The sequence below is a fragment of the Tachyglossus aculeatus genome, chromosome X1, assembly GCF_015852505.1.
Source record: "Tachyglossus aculeatus isolate mTacAcu1 chromosome X1, mTacAcu1.pri, whole genome shotgun sequence".
Lineage (NCBI taxonomy): Eukaryota > Metazoa > Chordata > Mammalia > Monotremata > Tachyglossidae > Tachyglossus > Tachyglossus aculeatus.
Window position 1 is genome coordinate 38,553,740 of NC_052101.1, and position 16,021 is coordinate 38,569,760.

Genomic DNA, 16,021 nt, shown 5'->3' on the forward strand with positions numbered 1-16,021 from the left:
GGATAGAAGAGCTCCTTATTTTCAACAGATATGTGACTAGTAGGTTGGCCTGCAGCCATGCATTTACCAATCCCTGGGCATCGAAGGTGTTTGTATAATAATCCCCTGCTATCCATGAGGGATTGGTTAGCGAAATCCCCACCAGTGAGATGCAACTAACTGCTTAGTACCTTCTGCGCCCTCCAGCAGCTGCACATGCTACCAGATTTATCCGACAACTCTTATCCATCCAGGCTTTTGGCTGGTTAGGGGCAGGGAGGAGGAATGTGTCCACTTATTTTTACAGTGTACTCCCAAGTGCTTAGTACAGTGCTCCGCACATGGTAAGTGCTCAGTAAACACGATTGAATGAATAAATGAAGGGCAGTCACTAAACAGACAGGGCTGAGGCTGCTGGCGACCAAAGAGAAAGCAGGATCTGGTGGAGGCCAGCCCAAGTCCTGCCATGGCCACGAATATGAAACAGCCAAATGCTGACAGGTCAAATTGTCAGCAAAGCATCTGTGAATGCCAGAGGACAACTGTATTCTATCCTCTAGACTAAGCTCGTTGTGGGCAGGGAACGTGTCCACTAATTCTAGTGTATCGTACTCTCCCAAGTGCTTAGTACAGGGCTCTGCAAATAGTAAGTGCTCAATAAATGTCATTGATTGATTTTTAAGAGGCAGAAATCATTCAAACCCCTCCCTTGACTTTATGATGACTGGCTCTTGCATTTTATCAGAAAGGAATTGGAAAATTTCCTAAGTATATATAGTTAGGAATATATATATATATATATTCTGGTCAATCCATTCATGGATTTATTGAGCGCTCAGTGTGTGCAGAGCAGTCGATCAATCAGTGGTACTTTCTGAGGGCTTACTATATGCAGAGCACTGTACTAAGGTCTTGGAAGAATATGATGTAGCAGAATTAGTGGACACATTCCCTGCCCATATATATTTATAATCTATAATTTAAAGATATGTACATAAAAGCACTGAGTTGGCAGTCACCAATCCTGCCCACAAGGGAGAGACAGACATTAATATAAACAATCATAGTATGTAATTTAAAGATATGTATATGAGAGCACTGTACGAAGTTTTTGGGAGAATAAAGCGCAATGGAGTTGGTAGTAATCCCTGGCTATAAGGACTAGACTGTGATTGTGAGCCCAATGTTGAGTAGGGACCGTCTCTATATGTTGTCAACTTGTACTTCCCAAGCGCTTAGTACAGTGCTCTGCACACAGTAAGCGCTCAATAAATACGATTGAATGAATGAATAAGGAGCTTACAGTCTAGAGGGATCACTGTTGGTGGGGGGACTGAAGTATCTTGGGCTGGAGAGACCTTTGGGAAATATAACACTACCTCAATGGTTATCTGAAGTGGTCTGGATATTTCATTAAAGGAACAAATCTCAACAGAGTTTTCAAGTTTCAAGCTAACTCTTGAATAACTGACCAATTGACAGTTTAATTTCTCTTGTTTTAAGACTACAGATCCTCAGGGTCACTTTTTCCCCATTCATTCAGTCCTATTTATTGAGCACTTACTGTGTGGAAAGCAACGTGTTATGTGCATGGGAGGGTAGAGTGAAGAGCAGTAAATGAATCAGTGGTATTTATTGAGCGCTTACTGCGTACAGGGTATTGTACTTAAGCACCTGGTTGAGAACAGTTTAGCAGAGCTGGTAGACACCTTCCCTGCCCACAACGAGCTTACAGTCTACAGCACCTTTGGATGCTTTCCAGGGAACGAGTGCCAAGGCTAGCACCCTATGAACCTTTCAAATCTCTCACAGTGCCATAATCCAAACTTTTCGCTTTATCCTCCTAATGAAATAAAAAATCTTCTGGCACAAACAGTAAGAAGTAAGCTTAAAGGTTAGTGTTCTGGGAAACTTTATAAATGCTATAAAGAAAACTCTTGTTTTTGCATTGGAATAGAGAAGGAGTTATCTCTGTTCAGACAATCAAGACTATTTGGGCAGTTTCTCCTGGCTCACCTCAGAGGTTTCTGAGATATGGATGTAGGGTGGTTTGGGCAAAAAGGCTGTTAGTAATAATAATAATAATGATGGCATTTAAGTGCTCACTATGTGCGAAGCACTGTTCTAAGCGCTGGGGGGGGATACAAGGTGATCAGGTTGTCCTACGTTGGGCTCACAGCCTTAATCCCCATTTACAGATGAGGTAACTGAGGCTCAGAGAAGTTAAGTGACTTGCCCAAGATCACACAGCAGACATATGGTGGAGCCAGGATTTGAATCCATGACTTCTGACTCCCAAACCAGTGCTCTTTTCACTGAACCACACTGTACATCAAGACCAGAAAGTTATAGTCAACTAAAAGCAAATACGCTTTTTGTTCAGCTGCTTTCCTGTAATTTCCATTCCTTTGCTCTCCAAATCCTCTATATTTAATAGTCTGCCACCTTCATGGGGGTGTCGGGGCGGGGTGAACCCACCTGTTTAACGTCTTTTTTTAACTTGTGATGGTGAAGAAAAATCAAGTACTCCCTCAGAAATCGAGCTCTCCAAATGATGTCATTTTACATATCACAAAACCACAGTGAAGACGGTGGGATGAAAGTATTTCAGACAAAAGATAGGAAGTATCTGGGGAGTTCAGATCTGGGAACAGAAAAATCTTTTCTAGTTTTCAGTCAAAACAAGCGTCACTTGTGACCTGTGGGGCCATGGGTCTCACTAAGAAGTTGCAGCTGGCAATGCACTACGGCTTCTTGTCTTAGCAGTCATAGCTCTAAAGATTTTTCTTTGTCATTGCAAAGGCATCGTTCCGATCACTTACGGTCCCAGAAAAACTTGATCCCAGCATTTCGGGGAATGGAGTCTCAGACCCATGCATTTTTATAGATTTAGAGAGAAGAAAAATGACTTGGTCACCCTTCAAAATCACCCCCTAATAGCCTACTAAAGGCCTAGTCCATAATCAGTTTGTTCCATTAGCGTATCTGGAATATCAGCTGATACCCATTAAGATTAAAGAGTACTGTCAGGCCAACGTGAGGAATTTGTGTTATCCCTGTCCACGGCGTGATTCTCAAACGACTGCTTTTTCCTTTCATTGGAATTTCATTTTAAGAGGAAGAAATCATTTTAACCAGGGAGATGTTTATTTTCTCTTATTTGCAAAAGGGTTTTTAAACGTCGCCTCCCCCTTTCAATTTTTTGACCACTCCTTTTAAAGTGGTTGTCAAGGACCCATTAGAGTTGTTCAGAAATAGATGCTTGAAACAGGAATGCCGTAAATGTAGTAGGTGTAATTTCAGCTCTGGTAAATAAAGTGCAGGGTCCCAGGATGATCATTCTCTCAGTAGTATTTGTTGAGTGCACACTATGTGCCGAGTCCTGTACCAAGGACTATGAAAGAAGACCTGTTCACTGCAAGGGCCCCAGAGTTTGTAATAGATGAGGGTGACAAGCAGATATACATTTTATTCGTACATATCAGTCAATCAGTGGGATTTATTGAGCCCTTGCTGTGTGCAGAGCACTGTACTAAGTGTTGGGAAAGCACAGTACAGTAGAGTTGGTAGACATGATCTCTGCCCTCAAGGAGCTTAATATGTGTGTTTGTGTGTGTATGAGAGAGAGAAAGAAAAAGAGAGAGAGAAAAGAAGGGCAGGAAGAAAAGTGCAGATGTGATTTATCTTTACTATCTTTAAAATTATGGGGCTTCCATGGATTAGAATGGTTTTCTCCTAAAGTTTGTTTCGGCATGAAAATGATTTGACTTGAAGAAGGGGAGTGTTTAATTGATTCAGAGGTATTTTTTTAAGTCTTGCTAGGCATCATGTTGATCTCTTTAGTTTAAAAATGAACTGACCTGTTCCAGGGATTGGAAGAAATTGAGGGGAACAGAAACCTTTCTCGCCCAGCCACATATTCCGCAAAACTAGCACACATTTCATGGAGCGTGAGGAGGAGTAGGAACAGGTAAAAATAGAAATAATTGCCACTGCCCCCACTGTTACGGTCACATTGGTCAAAAGCTGAAAAGCAGCATGGCCTAGTGGAAAGAGCACAGATGTGGGATTCAGAGAACCTGAGTTCTAATTCCACTCTGCCATTGGCCTGCTCTGTGACCTTGGTCAAGTCACCTAACCTCTCTGGGCCTTAGTTTCCGTAACTCTAAAACGGGGATTCTAACAAGTGCTTAGTACAGTGCTCTGCACACAGTAAGCGCTCAGTAAATACGACTGAATGAATCCCTGTACTCACTTCTGTTTAGACTTTGAACCACACGTTGTTTAGGAACTGCGCCTGACCTGATTTACCTGTATCGACAGTAGCGCTTAAGGCAGTAATTATCACATGATAAGTGCTTAACAAATACCATAATAACCATAATAAGAAAATTGTGTTGAGGCCAGTCAGTCAGTTGTGTTTACTGAGCACTTACTATGTGCAGAGCACTGTAGTAAGTGCTTGGGAGAGTACAGTGTAACAGCGTAACAGACAAATTTCCTGCCCACAACAAGCTTACAGTCTAGAGAACTTAGAGTAGCCATAGTGGCAGTTGTGATGGCAAAGCCCAAGGTTTCTATTTTTACTTATCCTTGCCACTGAACTTCTTGCTAGGAGCTTCCCAAAGAGGCTAGGGACCCACCACATTTTGTAAGAAGCAACAATATAAGCTGATTGAGATAGATATGCAGTCTCTGCAACCACCACCATAACTGCAATAACCAGGGACCTCTTCCCAGAGATGTGTTTATAAGAATAATAATAATAATAATGGCATTTATTAAGCGCTTACTATGTGCAAAGCACTGTTCTAAGTGCTGGGGAGGTTACAGAGTGATCAGGTTGTCCCACGGGGGGCTCACAGTCTTAATCCCCATTTTACAGATGAGGTCACTGGGGCCCAGAGAAGTGAAGTGACTTGCCCAAAGTCACACAGCTGACAATTGGCGGAGCTGGGATTTGAACCCATGACCTCGGACTCCAAAGCCCGGGCTCTTTCCACTGAGCCACGTGGCCGCAGGCTCCTAGGCCACAGCCTTCTGTACTCCCCAGTTCCCCCTCTTCTTCCCTAAATAATAATAATTGCTTTATTAGTTAAGCGCTGGGTGCCAAGCACTGTTCTAAGCACTGGGGTAGATACAGGATCCTCAAATCCCACATCATCAATCGTATTTATTGAGCGTTTACTATGTGCAGAGCACTGTACTAAGCGCTTGGGAAGTACAAATTGGCAACATATAGAGACAGTCCCTACCCAACAGTGGGCTCACGGTCTACAGTGGGCTCACAGTCTACAGTGGGCTCACAGTTCACCCTCTAAGTAGGAGGGAGCACAAGCATTGAATCCCCATTTGCAGAGGAAAGAACAGAGGCCCAGAGAAGTTAAGTGACTTGCCCGAGATGACACAGCAGGCAAGTGACGGAGCTGGGATTAGAACCCAGGTCCTCTGGCTCCCGGGCCCTCGCTCTTTCCACTAGGCCTGCTTCTTCCTCCTTTCCTTTTCTCTCTTCGGTCGATCAGTCATGTTGTTTACAGGGAACGTGTCTGTTATATTGTCATATTGTACTCTCCCAAGCCTCGGTACAGTGCGCCTCGCACAATAAATACGGTTTGACCGACTGGTATTTATTGAGTGCTTTCTGTGTGCAGAGCACTGTACTAAGCACGTGGTAGAGTTGGGTAGACCCGTTCCCTGCCCACAGGGAGCTTACGGCCTCTTTGCTCTTGCTTCTGCCCCTCCCGGTCCTCCCAACCAGTCATTCAGTCAGTCAGTCAGTCGGGACACGTCTCCGAGCCAGTCTGATTGCCCGCTCGAGACGCAGACGGAGATCACTTCCACTTTATATATAGCTGGTTCAATACCTGGATCCTGTTCCTTCTAATGAATGCCCTTCTTTGGGTGACCAGAGGACATCTTTCCCAAAGCAGTTTTTACATGACATCATGGACAGGAAAGCAGCTGAAGCCGTGGTTTTACTCATTACTTAGCAGGATAAATTGTTTTAATGTAGTTAGCGGATATGTGGTGGGGGAGAGAGAAGGTAATATTTTGTACTGGCTCTTGGATAGTCGAAATGGGGCTCACCTGTGGGGTTTTTATAATGGCATTTATTAAGCGCTTACTATGTGCAAATCACTGTTCTAAGCACTTGAGAGGTTACAAGGTGATCAGGTTGTCCCACGGGGGGCTCACAGTCTTAATCCCCATTTTACAGATGAGGTAACTGAGGCCCAGAGAAGTTAAGTGACTTGCCCAAAGCTGACAATTGGCGGAGCCGGGATTTGAACCCATGACCTCGGACTCCAAAGCCCATGCTCTTTCCACTGAGCCACGCTGCTTCTCTTCTTTTTCCTTAGGCATACATTTCCCGCTTTTTGCTGCAACTTGGATTCAGTGGTGACACCTTAAGAGAAATGGTGCCCAAATTTACAGTTTTTAAAGGGCAATCTGGGGTTTGTCTATGAAAGTCTGAATAGCCTATCCATTATAAAACAAAGCATAGAAAAGTTAAAGGAATCATTTACAAGACAGTCCCTGTTTGGAGTGTGGGATATATGACTTCCGGGCACATTCATTCAGTCGTATTTATCGAGTGTCTGTGGAGTACAGAGCACCATGCGAAACACTGGGGAAAAGGATAATGAAGGTGATTGAGACGTGTTCCCTGTCCCATGCTGGGGGAGCTCACAGCTTAAGAACAAAAACTGGGGGAGTAATGGAGCAGAAGAGGATCTGGCGAAGCCCCCAAGGACGATTGAGATAAGAACACAAGGACAGTAATAATAATAGTAATAATAATTGTGGTATTTGTTAAGTGCTTACTATGCCAGGCACAGTTCTAAGCACGGGGGTGGATACAAGCCATTCAGGTTGGACACAGTCCCTGTCCCACATGGGGCTCACAATCTTAATCCCCATTTTCTTACCGATGAGGAAACTGAGGCCCAGAGAAGTGAAGTGGCTTGCCCAAGGTCTCACAGCAGACACGAGACAAAGCAGGGTTTGGAACCCAGATCCTTCTGACTCTCAGGCCCGTTTTCTATCCACTAGGCTCCTGAGTATAGTAGCAGCAGAATAACAGCAGAACCCTTTGGCTAAAGGAACCATTTTCAGAGTCCTCACTGCTCAGACAGGTCTGAGCATGCCCTGCCCACAAGAAGTTGACAGTCTAGAGAGGGAGACAGGCATTATGAAACACGTGCCGTGCCCCAGTAGGACAGGAAACCCAGAGGACTTGGAAGAGAGGCCGCGTCTCTTCCATGTGGCAGGTCACTCTGCTCAGGTGGCGCAGAATCTTCCGAGTTCACATGCTGCCCGTGATTCTTCTCCCTAAGTTTCAGCAGGGAAAACGATTCCCATACTCTGCTTGTACTCCTAGCAGTCATGGAGAACAAACGAGTGCACTTGTCCCCTTCATAATTCATTTATTATGCAGATACTGAGCACCTACTATCTGCAAAGCACTGTATTAGGAGCTTGGGAGAGTGCAGAGGAAGTAAAGGAGATGAGCCCAGCTTTCAAAGAGCTTACAAACTAATGGGGGACCCAGGCACAGTGGAAGTAAGAGGCAGAATATCCATACAAGCAGCCGGAGGAGGAGTATGGGGAAATCTAGCCTGAATAAATAAATGGAACGGGGAAATGTTTCAATTAGTCATTTACTGAGCACTTACTTGGTGCAGAGCTCTGTATTAAGCACTTGGGAGAATACAATATACTATAATAAGCCGTTTCCATAGTGTAGTGGTTATCACATTCGCCTAACACGCGAAAGGTCCTCGGTTCGAAACCGGGCGGAAACATTAATCTCTTGGGAAGCAGCGTGGCTCAGTGGAAAGAGCACGGGTTTTGGAGTCAGAGGCCGTGGGTTCAAATCCCGGCTCCGCCACTTGTCAGCTGTGTGACTTTGGGCAAGTCACTTCACTTCTCTGGGCCTCAGTTCCCTCATCTGTAAAATGGGGATGAAGACTGTGAGCCCCTCATGGGACAACCTGATTACCTTGTATCTACCCCAGCACTTAGAACAGTGCTTTGCACATAGTAAGCGCTTAACAAATACCAACATCATTATTATTATTATTATTATTATTATTATTATAATGGGTATATCTCTAAGTTTTAAGGTTGAGTGGGAAACATCTCCCCTGTCCTTCCATAATGGGTAGCAAACCCTACGCCTCCCCCAGGTCCAACTGCACCCAGACCAGCAAAGTGGTCATGATCATCCTTGGGCTCAACTCGGATCAGCGCTTAGAACAGTGCTTGGCACATAGCGCTTAACAAATACCATCATCATTATTAGTATTATTACTAGGCTCATGCCAGCTTGGGCCGAAGATCACGTGTGTGTGGGTGTGTGTTTCCAATCATTCATTCTTTGGACGGGATCTCGTGAATGATTGCCAGAATAAGGTCAAGGTCACGCCAGGCACATGTGGCGATGAAGTGGGTCTGTTGAATCAAGAGGTTATCCTCTGGGCACCATACTTTAAAGTTCAAGTTGTCCTCTTATTCTGGAAAACTTTAAAAGTGCAATTTTTTTTATTGCTTAGTGGTTTTCAGTTATTTTATTTTTTTAATCATGATTATACGTGGGGAGAACGCCCTTCTAAATATCCCTTCCACTGCAGGGTGGCAAGCCTGGTTCTCACTCGTGGGCCAGACCAATTCAAGACCCCACTTAATGTCACTACATGACTAATGAGCCGGATGGCTAATATTTCTGATGACTTTTGAAGATATTTGGTGTTTTTTGTTTTGCTTTTTTATCACATTTGTTAAGTGCTTACTACATGTCAGGCACTCTATTAAATGCTGGGGTAGATAGAAGTTAATAAGGTTGGGCACGGGCCCTGTCCCACTTAGGGCTCATAGTCTCCCCATTTTACAGAAGAGGTAAAAGGGCAGAGCGAAGTGAAGTGACTTGCCCAGGGTCAACTTGTGGAGCCCGGATTAGAACCCAGGTCCTTCTGACTCCCGGCCCATGCTCTATCCACCAGGCCATGCTGTTATTATCCTCACTTCTGCCATAACATATGTTTTCAAGGTGCATTTTGGCTCAAATGTGATTAGGAAATTAGGGGATGTTCTTCCAACAACACAAGCCTTCTTGGGCTCAGCTTGCCAAGTTATCAAGGAAAATGTATGTCGGCTCATGGCATCATAGTGAGTGAGCAATACCTGGGGGGTTTCCCTCTTGGGGTCTTGCAAAATACAACCCCGGTGTTATAATAATCATAATAATAATTTTGGTATTTGTTACCGTATGTAACAAGTAGAAGCAGCGTGGCTCAGTGGAAAGAGCCCGGGCTTTGGAGTCAGAGGTCATGGGTTCAAATCCCAGCTCTGCCACTTGTCAGCTGGGTGGCTTTGGGCAAGTCACTTAACTTCTCTGTGCCTCAGTTACCTCATCTGTAAAATAGGGATTAAGACCGTGAGCCCCCCGTGGGACAACCTGATCACCTTGCAACCTCCCCAGCGCTTAGAACAGTGCTTTGCACATAGTAAGCGCTTAATAAATGCCATAAAAAAGTATTATAGTACATGCTAGAGTAGGTACAAGATAATCAGGTTGGACCCAGTCCCCGTCCCACATTGGGCTCCCAGTTTAATTTATGGGAGAACTGGGTGGACATTAAAGAAACACTTTGCTGTGTCCAACAAAATTGTGGGTAAAATGGCTTCCTGCTTGAAAATATCATATTTCTCAATTCACATCTTAGACCCCCTCCGATTTGAACCTTGTGCTATGCACAGTGATAATGTGTACCTCAAGGTGAAAATTAGCAAAAGACAGTCCACAATCAGTGGGCATGTTATTCTTCATGTGATACGTTGTTTAGAATTAAATGTGGGACGAAATTTGAGAGAATAAATTTGTTCTGTCGGGACTCACAGGTTAAGTGGATCCATGACCCATTTTACCATTGTTACAGAACTGAAAAGTTTGGAGCTATTTAAATAATTGAAATTATCATGCCTACTTTGCACCAATGGAAATTGTGATTTATAAAAAGTTTAGTTGTTTGGAGATGTTGTTTCCTTTTAGGTTTAGCCTTTGCATGATAAATAATGGTACGTCTCGTTTTCCTCTCTCCATATTCTGCTGGCAAAAGCCCAATACTTAAATTTGGATTAAACAACTTGATCTGTGGGCAGCCTAATAGAAGCAGAATGTATCATTTTGCCTGTCGAGAATGTTCTATTTATGTTTTCAAGTAAAATAAATTAACCAAATGGTCTGTCTAGCTCCTTAGAGATAATATCAGAGCAAAAGAGGCGAATGCAGCATCCTTTGCTAGTATTTCACCTCATCCAACTAGCAGCTGTCGAATGTTATTCGAACACATACTCTGAGTGCCGCACACTTTTTTTATAAGCACTCGGGAAAGTCCAACAGAAGTAAAACGCACTTTAGAAGGTGGACCGTCTAATGATTAGGTACTGGTTAAAAGCACTGGAAACATATGGGGTTTTTGAATCCTGATGGCATTTCAACCCTCTTTTGGAAGCAAGGTGTTGTACAGAATACTGCAAGGCACATCCTTTCCCAAGACTCCTGGAGATGATCAAACTACTAGGTTCTTATCATTTAGCTCTCAGTCTCACACATACCACGCTGAAATTGCACTGAGATGGAGGTAGGTCTCTAACATTTTGGGGCTTATGTTTCTGATGAATCCCATGTTAAGGAAAAGTCTAGCTATAACCGCCGCCCCCATAATGACGCAAAACCATTTCCGCTGACATCACACCATGTTCTCTCCAGACAGACTGGGGTTGTCAGAAAAGCGTTCGCTAGGTTGCCAGTGGCACTGTATCCAAAATAGGTAGTGAAAAACAAGCATTACGGGAGAGCCGACTGTACTTGCATATTAGCGATTGTGGTGTTACAGGTGTTTCAGCACAGTTTTCCCTGTTAAATTGTACCCTAATCTTGACTGTGACCGGTGGAGACACTGCTGATTCAAACTGCGAAATGTCCCTGGGCTGAACTGCCAATCGGACATTTCCACGCTGCAGATAAAGTGCCACCGTTTGTTGTCGGCTGTTCGGCTGGGAATTTTTTTGAACTGCTTCTAGGGCTCCATCTTCATATGGCTTTTGAGTTAACTAAAAAAACAAGTATGCCTAAGCCTCCATGTCGAGGCCGTCTATTACGTGCCGGAGCCTAGAAAAGTAAGTTATAGGGTCAGCGGTAGGATTCTGCTTACCGCCAGCACTTTCATCCGTTTGTCCCTTGCCTCGTACGTGATGGCCTATCTACCTCCCCAGCTCTGAAGGAGGAGGCATAGTTACTTTCCCTCCCCTTCATTCATTCACACTGCACTAAAAAAAAAATCCTAAAAGTAAGACAGATTTCCCCGCTGGCCTTTTCACACTGATTTACCTTCTGTCCACATAGGGATAGGCGTAGCTTTCAGAGCCTCATTTTGGCCTCCTTTGCCCGCTCAGATGGTGCTGCCCAGGAAGAAACTGGCCATGTTTGTGTTAATCTGCCCATCCTGGCCTTGTTGGGGGCTCAAGGGAAATGTGTTGAAAGCATATGGACTTTAAAGGCATTCTGATCCAAAACCAAACCTCGCAATATGGGAAGGTAACTCGAACTTGAGAAGCCTAGTGGCTAGAGCACGGTCCCGGGAGTCAGAAGGACCTAGGTTCTGATCCCGGCTTCGCCACTTGTGTGCTGTGGTACCTTGGGCAAGTCACTTCACTTCTCTGTGCCTCAGTTACCTCATCTGTAAAATGAGGATTAAGACTGTGAGCCCCATGTGGGACATGGATAGCGTCCAACCTGACTAGCCTGTATCTCCCGCAGCATTAGTAAAGCAAGCCTGGCACATAGTAAGCACTTAACAAATACCATAAAAAAAATTGTAGCCTTCCATAGTTACTCTCCCCTTCTTCAAAGCCTTATTGAAGGCACATCTCCTTCAAGAGACCTGCCCGGGTTAAGCCCCATCATCATCATCATCAATCGTATTTATTGAGCGCTTACTATGTGCAGAGCACTGTACTAAGCTCTTGGGAAGTACAAATTGGCAACATATAGAGACAGTCCCTACCCAACAGTGGGCTCACAGTCTAAAGGGGGGGTCTAAAGTGGGCTCACAGTCTAAAGCCCCACTTTTCCTCATCTCCCATTCTCATCTGCGCCGCCCTGCCTTGCTCCCTTTGCTCTCCCAGGCCCACAGCGTTTATGTACATATCTGTAATTTGACTTATTTGTATTAATGTCTGTCTCCCTCACTCTAGGCTGTAAGCTCGTTGTGGGCAGGGAATGTCACCGTTTATCATTGTGTTGTACTTTCCCAAGTGCTTCACACAGTGTTGCGCACACAGTAAGTGCTCAATAAATACGATTAAATGAGTGAATGAATAATGAAATGGCTGGTTATGTTGCCAACTTGTACTTCCCAAGCGCTTAGTACAGTGCTCTGCACACAGTAAGCGCTCAGTAAATACGATTGATTGATTGATTGGTTGGGCCAGAATTGGGAGGGCCTTGTCAGGTTGTTTCTCCATCAACCAGGAGTTTAGCAGGGCCAGATATTAAGTGTTATCTTGTTCTTTGCATTCACCGGGAACACGCCCACGAACGCAACTAGAGACTTGCATACCTGAACTTAAAACCCAGTCGGGGATGCCCAAAGCGAAGTTGTCTGTCAGGTCACATATGAGTGTCAGGATGTGAGTGTGGGTAAGGTATGCTGTTTGAATGAAAAATGAATGAGTAGCAATTGCTGCTGTCCGGGGTGAGTCGGGCTGTGGCCCGTTCTGAGGCCGCCTTGCCCTTCCCCCTTTCTCCCTCCTTTTCTCATTCCCTCTTTTTGCCTGCCCACCCCCCCCATCCTTGTCTTGTCCCCTCCTGCCTCACTGTGGGGGCCACGCCATTTCGCCCTGAGGAGAGGGCAGCCACCCCTCCCACTTTCTGCTCCATCTGTGTGAAGGGTGAGAGACGTAACCTCGTAGTCTCAAACGTTCAATTTCCCCAGGACTCCTTGCCTGAGCCCGTTTTCTTCTTCCATAGTCATTTGCCATGCATTTGGTCCAATCGATAGGGCACTGCTCTGAGGATCGGCAGACCTGGACGGTAGCCCGATCCTGCCTTTAACTGGCCAACTTGGGCACAGAACGCACCTGCAAAGGGGTGCCCTGGGCACTCCCCACTCGCCCTAGCAGGAACACAGCTGGCCAGGAACAGTCAACCAATCCATGGTATTTATTGAATGTTTACTATGTGCAGAGCGCTGTACTAAGCACCTTGGGGGAGAGTTCATTCATTCATTCATTCAATCGTATTTATTGAGCGCTTACTATGTGCAGAGCACTGTACTAAGTGTTTGGGAAGTACAAGATAGAGACGGTCCCTACCCAACAGTGGGCTCACAGTCTAGAAGAGAGTTAGCAGACACACTCGAACAGCAAGCCCCACTTTTAGCTTGAGGTTCCTTAGTGATTATTTTACCTTTAGTTGATAACCTTTAACGTTGCACCAGATTGTGACATTTAGTTAACGTTTTATTCTCCTGGCCCTTCCTTCCCTCCTGGGTAGAGGAGGGAAACAGAGAGGGAGACGGAGAAGAAGCAGCCCAACAAGAAAGTTTGATTAGCCTGGAGAAGGAAGGGGATCTCTTGGATTTCATTTTAAGCAGGTTATAGGTTGTCGTTAAATTTTTTTGTCAGAGAGTGGTCTAGTGAATAAAGCACAGGCCTGGGCATCAGAAGGGCCTGGGTTCTAATGCCAGCTCTGCACTTCCTTACTGTGTGAACCTTGGGCAAGTCACTTCACTGCTCTGTGTCTCAGTTACTTCATCTGTAAAATGAGGATTAAGATTGTGAGCCCCGTGTGGGACAGGGACTGTGGTCCAAACGTATTAGCTTGTAACTACCGCAGCGCCTAGTACAGTGCCTGGCACATAGTAAGCATTTGACAAATACCATAAAAAAAATTCACTCTCCCAGAGCAATAAACCAGTTACGGGCCTCCACTTTGGGGAAAAGCAGTGATGATAACATGACTTACCTTACCTTTTGATGCTGTGCTATTGCAGAGCAAAGGAGCAGGAGAATTTAACCAAGAGGAATGAAAAGACCTTCAGTAGAATCCATATACAGCTGTGGCACCTCCTTGGCAGAAACAACCAGATTTTTTGTCCTTTTTAAGCCTGACGGTAGTCTGGTATTTTACCTTTGAGAGCAGGAGAGCTCACAGTATTGAACTGAGGTTTGCACAATAATAACCTATTTTTGAAAAGTGAGGCTCACATGAGCAGCTTCCTGAGAGTTCAGGTTGACAGTATATCTGGGAAGAGGAATTGGGTTTGAGAAAACTCTTTCGTTCAAGTTAGAGCTCTAAAAAAAACTTTTAATCCCTCATCATTTTAGAGTCTATGGCGTTCTACTTTATGGAAAATTAGGACACTGGATGTATGCAGAGTTATCTGGAACCAATGTCGTAACCTACTAAGGGGTGTAAAATGGTAATTGCAGTCATTTCACTGAGGAATTGACAAATAGCATTATTTTTCTTTGTTTAAGGAAATCATAAAAGTGGCAGAGTCTCATCGAATAGAGTTGTATAATTTTTAAGCGACAGATCGTTTTCAGATTAGAAATTTATAGCATGAGGTGGAGACTTTCCCTAGAAAATACTTGAAAATATGTTCACTGGCAGGAAGTGAGAGGAGTAGTATCCCCTTTTATAATTAGAAAGTAGTGATTCCTCAGTTTACAGAGCTCCTGAAACGTGGAATAAACAATTGGTGGGTGGAAGGTCCTAGATGCAGTGGTCTGAGTTCCATATTTGCAGCAGCCCTGATCTAACTAATAAAATTCCCAATTATCTTCTTCCTCCTGAAGCGTATTTCTCCTGAGATTTGGATGAAAACAAGGATTTTCTGATAAAAATGATTTTTCCTTGGAAGTGGTATATCAATTGGCCATTGAGTGCTTCCGGCGTGCAAAGCACCGTACCAAGATTGGGGAGCGTACAGTACAGGAGTTGGTAGAAGTGATCCCACAAAAGTACATCGAGACCAAACCTAGGTTAAAGCAAATAATGTCTGTTTCCCCCTCTGCCGATCAATCAATCAATTATTTAAATGAAAAGCAGCATGCCCTAATGGAAAGAGCAGGGGCCTGGGGGTGGGTTCTAATTCCTGCTCTGCCTCATGTCTGCTGTTTGACTTTGGGCAAATCACTTAACTTCTCTGTACCTCAATTACCTCATCTGTAAAATGGGGGTTAAGACTGTGAGTCCCACGTGGGACAGCCTGATTACATTATATCTACCCCAGTGCTTAGAACAGTGCTTGGCACATAGTAAGTGCTTAACACATACCACAATCATTATCATTACACATTGCTTACCATGTGCAGAACACTATACTAAATGCTTGGGAGAGTACAGTATAACATTTGTAGACATTTTTCCTGCCCGCAATGAGCTTAAAGTCTTGAGGGGGAGACTAACATTAGTAGAAATAAATAAATTACAGATATGTGGGGCTGCGGGTGGGTTGAATAAAAGGTGCAAATCCAAGTGCAGAATAATAATAATAATGGCATTTATTAAGCGCTTACTATGTGTAAAGCACTGTTCTAAGCGCTGGGGAGGTTACAAGGTGATCAGGTTGTCCCACAGGGGGCTCACAGTCTTAATCCCCATTTTACAGATGAGGTAACTGAGGCACAGAGAAGTTAAGTGACTTGCCCTAAGTCACACAGCTGACAATTGGCGGAGCTGGGATTTGAACCCATGACCTCTGACTCCAAAGCCCGTGCCCCTTCCACTGAGCCACGCTGCTTCTCTCAATAATAATGGTGGTATTTGTTAAGCGTTACTGTGTGCCAAGCACTGTTCTAAGCGCTGGCGTAGATGCAAGGTGGTCAGGTTGTCCCACGTGGGGCTCACAGTCTTAATCCCCATTTTACAGGTGAGGGAACTGAGGCCCAGAGAAGTGAAGTGACTTGCCCAAGGTCACACAGCAGACAAGTGGCAGAGCCGGGATTAGAACCCACAACCTGACAGCCAAGC

General features: G+C 44.6%; 1 protein-coding gene and 1 non-coding gene across 3 annotated transcripts in view; both read left to right on the plus strand.

Annotated features, from left to right (window-relative positions):
- Positions 1 to 16,021, plus strand: part of RNF130 (ring finger protein 130) — a 121,014-nt gene that overhangs the window by 29,520 nt on the left and 75,473 nt on the right. The gene's annotated exons all lie outside the window — the stretch shown is intronic.
- On the plus strand, positions 7,712 to 7,784 carry TRNAV-AAC. Its single transcript has one exon. It is a non-coding gene; the product is annotated as a tRNA-Val (tRNA).